General features: G+C 40.9%; 1 protein-coding gene across 1 annotated transcript in view; it reads right to left on the reverse strand.

Moving 5' to 3' along the window:
• The window catches only part of CDH12 (cadherin 12), a 503695-nt gene that overhangs the window by 347399 nt on the left and 143506 nt on the right, over positions 1 to 12790 (reverse strand). Inside the window, exon 2 of the mRNA XM_007655500.3 lies at positions 10532 to 10629. The gene's annotated coding sequence lies outside the window, so the exon portion shown is untranslated. The remainder of the gene's footprint in view (positions 1 to 10531; positions 10630 to 12790) is intronic.

A 12790-nucleotide genomic window follows, 5' to 3' on the forward strand; every position in this document is an offset into this window, starting at 1 on the left:
TATTTGGGATTCTTTGTATGGGACGGGTCTATCAATTAATCAGTCAATGGAATTTATTGAATACCTACTTTGTGCAGAGTCTTATACTCATTAATGTAGAGACTATACGTGAAGGAAAAAGACTGGCCCCCTGCCATTAAGAAGCTTATGATCTAGAAAGGGAGACTGGCGGACAATGACTGTTCAGAAAAAGAAGAGACAGGAGGAAGTACAAGGGGGTAAACGAATGAATGGCATTATTGAGCACATCACGTGTGCAGAGCACTATAAAGAATGCTTGGGAGAGTATCATAGCTTCAGAAGTGAGATAACAGATGGTAGCACAGATAGCGATAACAGAAAGCTTCACACATTTGACAGGGTAGAATAGCTGAATAATTGAATGCACAGTTGCGTATGTACCTAAGTGATTTCTGAGGGTATTTTCTGGGGGGTGGCTTCTTGGAATTGGGATTTTAAGAGCATTTTAAAGCTCGGCAGGGTTGCGGCTAAGCAAAATGGAAGGCAGGGGAAGGAGGGAACTGGTGGGAGATAGAGGAAGAAAATCTCCCAGAGTTGGCTTTAAATGAACCAAACAAAGCTCAGCTCTGGCTCTCCATCTTCTGCCAGTGAATCAGCCACCGTTCTGGGACTCCGGAAAGCTGTTTGCCACTGCTGGGATGTGGCAGAATCCAAACACTTCATTAATCCACGTTTCCTAAATCTATGTGTTTTTACATGTCATGCAAGAATTTGACACCGTATATCAATTAGTAGACTCACTGAATGTTTTATGCTGAGCACTGCGTTAAGTGCTGGGGAGAGTAAACCAGAAGCAAAAACATTTATCCCTGGCCCTCAAGGAGCTTTAAATCTCATGGTAAAGGTTATAATAGTGTGTGTAGCTTGTATAGATGCAAATTGAAATTAAGTAAAGCACTACTATGTGCTTATGTTGATGTTTGGAATCAAATGGTCAGATATATATAACGTTCAAATGGTCAGATGACAACAACACACAGTACAGATGAGTCAATCCACCTGGTTTTTTAAACAAGGCTATCTCTGAGAGGATTTCCCTCTCTCTCCAATTGATTTTGCTTCCTCAAAGTGAATTATCTTCTATTTTGACATGTTAAATCCTATTTGATTACTTCTGGACCACAGGCTAACCTTTCTTGTTCTCTCCGAACTGCATCACAATCCTCCCTTTTTGTTCGTATCCCAATCCAATTTAATAATCATCTGCATATTTAATTAAATTGCTATTTATCTCCTGGACTCAATATCAGTTCATCTGAATGAAACTCTCAAGGGGAAAGGTTTTTATGATTCCTAACTCCTGGAACTTAAAGCATTAGGGTAAAAAGTCAAAGAAAAATATCATTAATCATAATCATTTAATTACATAGGAATAATGATAGTAATGATGACAGCATTGTTTGTTAAGCGTTTACTGTGTGCCTAGCACTAAGTGCCAGGGTAGATACGAGATAATCAGGTACCATGTGGGACTCACTGACTAATTCCCCTTTTGCAATTGTGAAAAGTGAGGCATAAAGAAGTCAACTGTTTTGCCCAAGGTCATAGACCAAGTATGTGGCGGAACTGGGATTAGAACCAGGTCATCTGACTCCAAGGCCTGTGCTCTTTCCACTAGGCTATGTTACCTCCTTAGGCAAGAATTTTCCTATCCATGGCAAGTCTACTGTGAACCCTCCTAGAGTTAGGGCTAGTTCTGGAACACCATTACAACCACTACAAGAGTCCTTAGTACAAGCGCTTAGTACAGTGTTCTACACCCAGAAAGCATTCAATCGATAGGATTGAATGAATGAATGAATCAATGAGTTGTGACATTTACTGAGCTCCTTCAAGCAGCAGTTCACAGTGCTTAACACTTGGACAAGTAAAACAGAATACAAGACACCTTATCTGCCCACAAGGAATTTATATTCCACCATTATTTGGAGACTAGGCTGCTGTCAGGGTTCCCATGAATGGCTATCCATAATCTGTCTCTCCTTCCTGCCCATGCAATCAGTCTGGGAAAGCGGTGTGGGCAAAGGGGTGCCATGATGAAGGAAATACACCACACTGACTCACCGTGGTAAGCTCCGCCACCGAAAAAAATGTGATGATGATGATCGTGGCATTAAGCATTTTGTGTTAAGCACCGGGGGAAATGCTGAGATAGAAAAATGGTAATCAGGTTGGACCCAGTTCTTGTCTCTCACCAGCCCACAGTCTAAACGGCAGAAAGAGCAGGTATTGAGCAAGTGAGGAAAGAGGGCTAGAGGGTTTAAGTGACTTGTTCAAGGTCAAACGGTAGGGAAGTAATGGAGTCAGGATCAGGAACCCAATTCTCTGAGCCCCTAGCCCGTGCTCTTTCCACTAGGCCACAGCAATATCCCAAACTCTGACAATACCCTCCAGGCCCAGTGGCCAGATATGCCAATGAGAGCAGGAGAGCTCCAGAATTATGACTGCCCACCCTGCCCCCTGCGCTGTGGTTGAGAGAACCCGTTAAGGTCTCGCGTTGACCAAGTGACCAGCAGCGAAGCAGCACGGCCTAGAAAAGGGCACCAGCACAGACTTGGGAGTCAAAGGAGGTGGATTCTAACTTCAGCTCCACCACTCGTCTGCTGTGTGACTTTACCCAGGTCACTGCATTTATCTGTGATTCAGTTACCTCTTCTCTAAAGTGGGGATTCAGTTTGTAAGCCCCATGTAGGACAGGGGCTATGTCCAACCTTGTATCTACCCCAGCGCTTAGAACAGTGCTTGGCACACAGTAAGCACTTAACCAATACCATAATTATTATAAATCACTATTATTATTATTACAGTGACACTTCATCCAGACCTCCTGGTGCTGCCTTCTGGTGTTGGTATTTGTTAAGTGCTTACTATGTGCAGAGCACTGTTCTAAGCACTGGGTTAGATACAGGGTAATCAGGTTGTCCCACATGACACAGTTAATCCCCATTTTACAGATGAGGTAACTGAGGCACAGAGAAGTGCAGTGACTTGTCCACAGGCACACAGCTGAAAGTGGCAGAGCCGGGATTCGAACCTGTGACCTCAGACTCCCAAGCCCAGGCTCTTTCCACTGAGCCACGCTGATCTTTCTGCCGACGTTGTTCCTGCGTCAACCCGAGGGCGGCTCTTCCATGGCCCTGGTGACCTGGTACAGCTAGTGCTGCTGAAGAAGGAGGTTGAACGGAAGGCGGCCCTTCCGTCTCTCCCGCTTGCGTTCTCTCCTTTCCTACATCCTGAACTTCTGCTCCCCCCTGGGTTTTTTTTTTTGCTGGGTATCTGAACAATCAATCCATAAGCAATAAGACATGCACTGGGCTCCACTTTAAAAATCATCCAGCATAAAAATGAGCTCTCATCCTAAAGCCCTTGAAAGGTATGGAGGAGACATTTCATATAATATGTAAAAAAAAATGAATCCAATAAGTTATAATTCTCTAACATCCCTACTCTAAATGTTATAGTTTGATGTGACTATTAAAAAAAAAGCAGCAGATGGAACACCCTTTGAGGACAGCATACCTCTCCCAGTGCTCTTCACATTGTAAACACTCAATAAATACGACTGGTTGAACGAATCAATGAGGGATTAACAGTATACCTGAGAAACATGTTAAACAGGGCAGTTTTTTTTTTTGTTTGCTTTTGTTTTTTTAATGGAATTCGTTGAGTGCTTGCTATGTTCTAAGAGCTGGGGTAGCTCTAAGTAAATCCGATTGTAAATAATCTATGTCCCACAAGGGACTCACAGTCTTAATGCCCATTTTACAGATGAAGTAACTAAAACCCAGAGAAATTAACTAATTTGCCCAAGGGCAAACAGTAGACATGGAAAGCTAGCATTAGAACTCTGGTTTTCTGATTCCCAGACCTTTGCTCTTTCCACTAGAACATGATGCTTTTCTCCTTTTTGTGAACAAGGACTGGGCTTAAGGTTTTCTTTACCATTAAGTTTATCATTAGTATAGTCAGTTTAGCCACTGTATTTACTGAATGTTTATCTTGTGCAGACCACTGTACTAAGCACTTGGGAGAGTACAATACAGTTGAAAGACATGACTCCTGCTTTCAAAAAAACTTGCCATCTAAGGGGTGGAGGTTCCATCTCTAGCCCCTGCATTATGGGAGCTCTGAGGATATTTTTAAACATTGAGTCTTTCACAAGAAACATTTCTAAAAGAGGGAAAAGGAATGGTTAAATAACTTGATCAAGTTCAATCCATCAATCGTTCAATCAGTGTTATTTGTTGAGCACATTACTGCCTTAGAACACTGCTTTAGGCATTTGGTATAGTAAAATACAATAGAGTTAGTAGATACGTTCCCTGCCCACAGTGAGTTTACAGTTTAGTAAGTGGTGGAGCTGGGATTAGAAACTGGGTCATTTGGCTTTTAGTCCTAGGATATGTCCACTGGTGGTACAGTTCCCTAAAATGCACGAAAAGAGATGGATTAATATCCTAAAAAAAAAACCCAGTTCTTTCTATTAATTGTCCCCAAAGCAGAGTTTGTGTGTACCAATTCTATTTCACTGCACTCTCCCACAAGAACAGAGTACAACACTCTGCACACAGCAAATGCTGAAGAAATGCATTTGATTAATTATCATGTTGGCAAATGATACAAAAGCAGCATATTTTTTTCCTTAACACTGTTTTCCACAGATAAGAAAATCAGTTTTCAGATTAGCAAGTCGATATTTACTGGTAAGCAAAGAGACGATTTGGATTTTCCTATGACATTTCTTTAGGATGAAAGGGATCTTAACCACTGTCCATATAACGGAAGGAAATACGTTTATCATCTTTCAAATGATTTTCTGTTCAGTTCCTAAGAGGCACCTGCCAGTGATGATTAAGAGTATTTTGGAGAATATAAAATTAAATGGACACCTTTTATGCCTGAACCGAGATTACATCTATCAATGAATCATACATAATGAGTGTTTACTGGGTGCGGAGCACCGTACTAAGCGTTTGAGAAAAGTAAATGTTAAGCAGTGAGACCTAGTGGATAGAGCACACGCTTGGGAGTCAGAAGGACCTGAGTTCTAATTCTGCCTCTGCTACTTGTCTGCTGTGTGACCTTGGACAAGTCACTTCACTTCTCTGGACCTCGGTTACCTCATCACTAAAATGGGGATTAAGACTGTGAGCCCTAAGTGGGTCAGGACAAGGACTGTGTCCAGTCTCAGCAACCTGGATCTACCTCAGAGCTTAGTACAGTTCCTGCCACATAACAGGTGCTTAACAAAAATGATAAGATAAATAAATTATATAATTTATGTGCACCAACTCTGATATAGGTATATACCTATATACCTATACCTATATATATACATATATATACACCTATATATAGGTATATAGGTGTATGCATGGATATGTGTGTGTGTGTGTGTATTATATATATATATATATATTATATTATATATATTTATATATATATAAAATCCCAAGTGCTTAGTACAGTGTTCTGCACAAGATAAGCATTCAGTAAATACAGTTGATATATACCTGTATATACCTATATACCTGTATATACCTATATACCTGTATATACCTATATCAGAGTTGGCACACATGCTCCCTGCCCACAGTGAAGCTTACACTTTAGAGGACTGTAAACTACACTCTGGCAAATGCCCAATAAATTGTAATCATTGGATTTGCAATATACATATCAATTTTATTAATCAGTTAGCAGTATTTACTGAGTGCTTTTGTGTGCAGAACACTGTACTGGTCACTAGGGAAAGTGTAATCCAGTTGAGATGGTAGACCTGATCCCTGCCCCCAAGGAGTTTACAATACTGCTGCTCAAGGTTAAGAAGATGAACCCTCATGGCTTTTAATCCTCCACAGGTTTACAACCCCAGAGTCGTCATTATCCACAGCGTCCATCGTGGTGTGCAGGCTCTGACTTCCGCAAAGTAAATTATGCCTCCCTGCTCTGGAACGCCAGGGCCTCTCATTCTCTCCCCCAGAATTTGATTAGAATAAAGGCGTTAGACATGTTTACGTGTTTGTTTACTGTAATTCTTTTAAATTAGCCCGGGTGATAGTTTGATGATTTGGATTATAGCCTGCTCTCTGAACATCCAGACCGAGGACATAGCAAACGGAGCCACGGAAAGAATGCATGGGAGAAGATCGATCACCTTTTCTGTGGCATGTATTTACTCTATTTTAAAATGTCATTCCCAGCACCCGTAGAGGGAAAAATGACCTTTAAAATTAATTGAGAAATCATGCCAAGGGGAAACAATCCATCCATGCAAATGTTCTTTTTTTCTGTGTACAATATTTTCATACCTTCAGATATGAGCTCTAACAGGTAATAGGAGCTCTAGTTGCTGGGAAGCTGCATGGAAACAAGAGGGGCCTGAGAGTCAGAAGACCTGGGTTCTAATCTTTGCTTTGCCACTCGATTGCTGTGTATGTTGGGGAAGTCACTTAACTTCTCTTTGCCTCAGTTTCTTCAACCATAAAATGGGAATTCAATACCTGTGCTTCCTCCTACTTGGGCTGTGAACCCCAGCAGGGACTGTGTCCAACCTGATTAACTTTTATCTACCCCAGTGCTTGGATCAGTGCTTGACACAAAGTAAACACATATAAATGGCAAATAATGATGGTGATGATGATAATAACAATTGACAGGGAGAAAGGAAAGCAAAGAGTAATGAATGGATGTGTGATCCAACATCATCAGATAGGTCACAGGTACTGTTCCATACTGAAAAGTGAATGGTAGTCACATTAATTATTTTTGATTGTGTATGATCTTAAATCTCAAACAAGTCAATTGAATTTCTTCTTGCCCCTACCTCATTCCAAGGAATTAACATTTTGTAAAGCCATTTTGTAAACTGAAACAGACTCCTGAGTACGGGAGCTTCCCTACAACACAGGGGATGTGTTCTTGAAGAACCTCGGGTTACAGGAATATCATGTTACAGTGACAAATGACTTCCAGGAAATTTAGGCGCTCTAGTGCAGTTAGTTCAAAGATACACCCATGACTGGCATGTTTAGGACAAATTTCTAAAGGGTTACGTCTGCTACTAATAGAAGGCTTTACACCTTTGCAACCCACTGAAATTTAGTGCATATCATATTGCCATTTGCAAAACCACAAAGAAACACAATCTCTTTTTTGGTTCAGGAAGACTGATACAAACTCTGGGAAGAGTAATAACATTTTTTTATGCGATCTGTTGAGTCTTAGTCTGGGCCATGCACTCTTCTAAACACTGGGGTAGACACAAACTAATCAGGTTGGACAGAGTCCTAGTAGTCTTAATCCCCAGTTTACAGATGAGGGAACTGAGGGCCAGAAAAGTGAAGTGACTTGCCAAGGCCACACAGCAGAGAAGTGGCGGCAGGATTTGAACCCAGGTCCTTCTGACTCCAGGCCCTTGTTCTATCCACTAGGCATCGCTGCTTCTCTTGCCCGGATGATGTCTTCTTATTCCCTGGGCCACATGCTCCTTCACCAAATCTATTTGGGCTAATGGTGGATTGTGTTCTGCACAAACAGTTTCTCATTATGGAAAGAACACTCCTGAAATATGTTTTAAAGAACGTTTTCTAGTAAAATTGGGAGAGGCTCATCTCCCACTTAATGGAATCAGGCAGCATTTTGGACCATTCCCTAGGGGAAGTTAGTAGCCAGATAAATGATAACGTTCCTTACATAACAAGTGCTGCTCAAACAATCCCTACTAAAGTGAATTTTGAGGAATTCCTATAAAGGTGGCTGAGAGCATATGACAGGTGGAAGTCTGTTCCTTGATCAGTGCAAGTCAGGAGGGCACGGTGGATATCGTAAACAGGAATACTCAACTCGATGACAATTCTAGTTAACTCCTCTCTTCTCATTATTTCTTCAATTTCTGATTCATTTGATCTGAATGGCAGCAGGCCTAATGAGAAAGAGCATGGGGCTGGGAATCGGGGCATCTGGGTTCTGATCTCAACTCTGCCACCTGGGTGACCTTAAACAAGTCACTTATCCTCTCTGGGCCTTGTTTTCCTCAACTGCATAAAGGGGATAAATTAACTGCTCTTCCTACCTCTTAGTTTGGGAGCCTCCTCGTAGAGATTTTATTAAAAGAACAATTTCCTTTGATGCCCCAGATCCACAGCACTTATGTAAATACCCTTAACCTCTTATTTCCCCTGTTTGTAATTTCTGTCTGTCTGTCTGTAATGTCTATCTCCCTCTATAGACTCTACAGAACCTTAATATTTCTGTCAATCGTTTCTGTGTCTCAGTAGCTGGAACAGATGAAGGTAAGCAGGGTCTCCTGGTAAGATTTCCAGTTCTCCCAAAGAAATTTTGTCCTGAAGAGCTTCAATATTTTCCACCCTAAAGAAGCATCTTGGCCTAGTGGAAAGAGCAAGGCCCTGGGAGTCAAAGGAACTAGGGAAGAGTATAATAGCTCTGGCTCTTGTCTGCTTTGTGACATGGGCAACTCAACTAACCTGTGCTTCGGATCTGTAAAACAGAGGCTAAATTTCCTTCCTTTCAACAGACAGTGAGCCTCATTAGGGACCGGGTCCAACCTGATTAACGTACATCTATCCCAGGGTTTAGAAGAGTATTTGACACACAGTAAACCCTTAAGAAATTTCACTATTCCTGGAAATGATAGGAAGACACACCTTGTGAAGCCACTTCATCTAATGGCTGAAGTTCTTTTTTTCTTCTTAATGGTATTTGTGAAGGAGTTACTATGTGCCAGACCCTGCACTAAGCACTGGGGTAGATACAAGCTAATTTGTTTGCCCAAGACCCATGTCCCACATGGGGCTTACGGTTTTAATACCCATTTTAAATATGAGGGAACTGAGGCACAGAGAATTTATGTGCTTGCCCAAGGTCACACAGCAGAGAAGTGGCAGAGCCATGGTAAGAAGCCAGGTCCCTCAGACTCCCTGGCTCTTTTTTAATCCACTAACCTCACTCTGCTTCAAGGGGAGCATTAACCATTTCAGTTCCCAAGCCTGATGGGCTAATGTTCCTTCTAATTTATGTCTTACTACCAGATAGTAAATTTAGCCTATAATTTGGTCACTTGGAATCCAGTATGTTACCTTTTGCTTGAGAGAAATGGATTTACAAGTTTATAATAACCTCTAGGCAAATGAGGAAGTTGCTATTCATAGCAGGCTTTAATGGTATAGTAAAGTGTCCTCATTTACTTAACCTTTCCACCTCAAGACACCACATTAGGGAAAAAAAAAAATGTTCCACTCCAATGTGATTTGTAACTAAATTAGGAAAGGAAGAAGCAAGGTAGGAATGCTTGGTTTTAGCACAATACCTTAACTTCCAATCAATCATATTTATTGATCTCTTATTATGTAGGGAATGCTCTTACGAATTTGGGAAAGTACCATAGAATTATCAGGCTTAGCATATGCCCTTGAGGAGCTTAAAATCTAGCTGAGGAGATCAGTTACTGGAATCTGTTGGAAAAAAAAAAGGGGGAAAATCTAGAGTAACTGGGGAAATCATAGTCTGCTATATTTTATTCAAAGACAATGCATTTTTAAGCTGTTAAATTAGAAAGACTTGGTTATGGAAATGTATAGACTTAGAAGAAATCAATTGGGGTTATAAAACTGCAAATCCTAATTCATAATGTTTAATTTTGGGTAATCTAGAAAGAATTGAGGAAACCAGCAGATCAGATAGTGGAAAAGATGACAGCAAGGTAAGCCACCTATTCAGCTCATTATATAGTATATAGAATACACATACAATATAGAGTATATAGAATATACATAAAACATAGACTAAATATTTTTCCCTTCCAACACTCGCATTTTCCCTCAATTCCATGCAGTTCTAAAGCACACTAAATTTACTCCAAGGCTAAAAATAAGTGATCACTGAGATTGAACTGTGGGGATCACATTTATTTTTGTCTCAAGACGAAGAATGAATTCATAATTACTCTTCTCAAAGTGTCAGAAAAATGTTTGAACTTGCTACTCCTATGAGATGTGAACTCTATCAGTTATTTTTGTGACAGACTCATATTCCGGGCACCGGGAAAAGAAAAAACCAAAAACTTGGTTGAATGCCTTAAGTAACAATCGAATTAGACATGCGTTTTAAGAGACACCAGGGAACTTGTGTCATTTTTTTTTTTTTACCCCGTAAAGACTAAGCCAGAGGCTTGACTTTGAAAGAAGACATATCTGTTTGATGAAAGGAATGCTCTGACTTCCAGACTAGCCTTAAAACACAAGCTCAGAAGGAAAATTATCTTATTTTTGAATGGATACCACTTTGTCATATTTGCTTATCTGCATATGAATTGAAATCATGCCAGGAAGTATAACTTGGTTACACATTCAAGTTACTTTTTTTCCTGTAAAATCTCCATTCTGACGCTCTTCAGGTTTCTCCACGCTTTCTCCATCAAAAAGCCGAGAATAGTCATGTCTTAGCAGCTCGCAACTCCTACGTAGTGACTTAGAGTGTTGAGGCAGCCTACCTTTAGGAGACGGATCATCGTCTGAAACTTCAAAGCAAAGTTCTCCAATCCTCAGTTGGCTGCATTCCCAAATAACACCAACCAGCTGGCCAGCAGAGCTGCAAAAGCAATTATACAAAAATGAATTGTTTAATATCACTCTCACCTTTCGTCACTTGAACTCTTTAGAAATGACATGCAAAGAATGTCAGGTTGAAAATGAGTCACGCTGTAATTGAAAACACCCGTAGAGTTTCAGTTGAAAATAGTGCTCAACCAGTAATGCGCAAAAGTCTCTGAAGTTTACAGCCCTGACTGAGAAAACATGCAGGGGGAAGAACGCGCAATTGAAGCAGCATGGCCTAGTGGCAGAAGCAGGGCTTGGGAGCCAGAGGATGTAGGTTCTAATCCCGGCTCCACCTCTCATCTGCTACTGTGACACTGGGCAAGTCACTTTACTTCTCTGTGCCTCTCTTACCTCATCTGTAAAATGGGGATTAAGACTGTGAGCCCCGGGTGGGACAACCTGATTATCTTGTACCTACCCCAACTCTTGGCACGTAGTAAGTGCTTAACGAATGCTATAATTATAATAAATATTATTATTGTGCAATTCGGGTTGGACGCCATCCTCGTACCAGACGGGACTCACAGTTTTAATCCCCATTATACAGATGAGGTACCCGAGGCCCAGAAAAGTTAATCGGCTCGCTCAAGGTCACACAGAAGGCAAGTGGTAGAGCTGGGATTAGAACTCAGGTCTTTCTGACTCCCAGGCCCTATTACTTAGTCCCAGTACTCTATCCACCAGGTCACGCTACTTCAAGAACTAGCCAAGTAACCAGGAACCTGATGCTGCTGTGATGCCTGACAATCAGTGGAATAAATAATATTCTTATTCCAAGGCTGTTGCAGTGAAAAATACTTCAATGATTCTATTTTTCCAACATTAAGGTTAATCATTTTTTTTCACTTCCTGTCACTCATGCAATGGTAGTATGTTACCTTAATTCATGCCTCAGAAGTTGCTGTCTTTGAAATGCTAAAATGACAGAGAAACAGAGAGAGCAAGAATGAGAGACAGACAGACAGGCAGGCAGGGAAAGGGAAAAGACCAGATTATCTGGGTCCTACTCCTATGCTCAGCACAGTGCTTGGCACATAGTAAGCAATTAACCAGTGAAGCAGCGTGGCCTAGTGGAGAGAGCTGGGACCTGTGAGTCAGAAGGATCTGAGTTCCAGTTGCAGCTCCACCACTTGTCTATTGCGTGACCTTGGGCAAACCACGTAACTTCTCTGTGGCTCAGCTACCTCATCTGTAAAATAAGGAATAAAGACTGAGTCCCATGTTTGACAGGGACTCTGTCCAACCTGATGAACATATCTACATAATAATAATAGTAATAATAATAATTATGGTCTTTGTTAAGCACTTATTATGTGCCAAGCACTGTTCTAAGCACTGGGGTAGATAGAGGGTAATCAGGTTGTCTCAAGTGGTGCTCACACTTTTAATCCCCATTTTACAGATGAGGGAACTGAGGCACAGAGAAGTGAAGTGATTTGCCCAAGGTCACAGAGCAGACAAGTGGCGGAGCTGGGATTAGAACCCACGTCCTCTGACCCCGAAACCTGTGTTCTTTCCACTAAGCCACACTGCTTCTATAAGCACTTATACAACATAAAAAAGAACCATTAAGGAAAAAAAAAGAGGGAGAGAGAGAGACATGGAGAAAGAAAGGAAGGAGAGATGAGTTAAGAAAGTCAGACTGGAATGGAAAATAGAAGCAACCCAGTACATGGAAAGTGGAAGAAAAGGAGGATATCAAAAGGAAAATGGTATATTGGGCATTATCTAAAGAAATGACATCCTTTTTCTTTTGGATACGATTTGGAATTGTTCCGAGACCGCTTTAACATTGAAAACTATCATTTCAAAACAGAAGATATACATTTGTCCTAGAATTTGGATTGAATTATACCATGAAAGCACAAATCACTACAAGAAAAAAAAGGGAAGATATAGTCTATTTTTAGGTTCCTAATTATTTTGATTTCTAAACTGCTGCATAGATGAACCCAAGACTGTTCTCATCACATGGTTGCCAGTCTAAATTCAATAGCATGAAAAAGAAAAAAAAATGACCTGCTCATAGTGGCTTACTGAGCTTATTTTGTCTAATATTGTTCCATATTTCTGCCACAACACAGTCGGAGAGAAATCACAGGTTAAACAGGCTCATCCACCTCCTCACTGCAGTCTGAGGTTAAAAGAAGTGT

The sequence above is a fragment of the Ornithorhynchus anatinus genome, chromosome X3 (assembly GCF_004115215.2).
Source record: "Ornithorhynchus anatinus isolate Pmale09 chromosome X3, mOrnAna1.pri.v4, whole genome shotgun sequence".
Lineage (NCBI taxonomy): Eukaryota > Metazoa > Chordata > Mammalia > Monotremata > Ornithorhynchidae > Ornithorhynchus > Ornithorhynchus anatinus.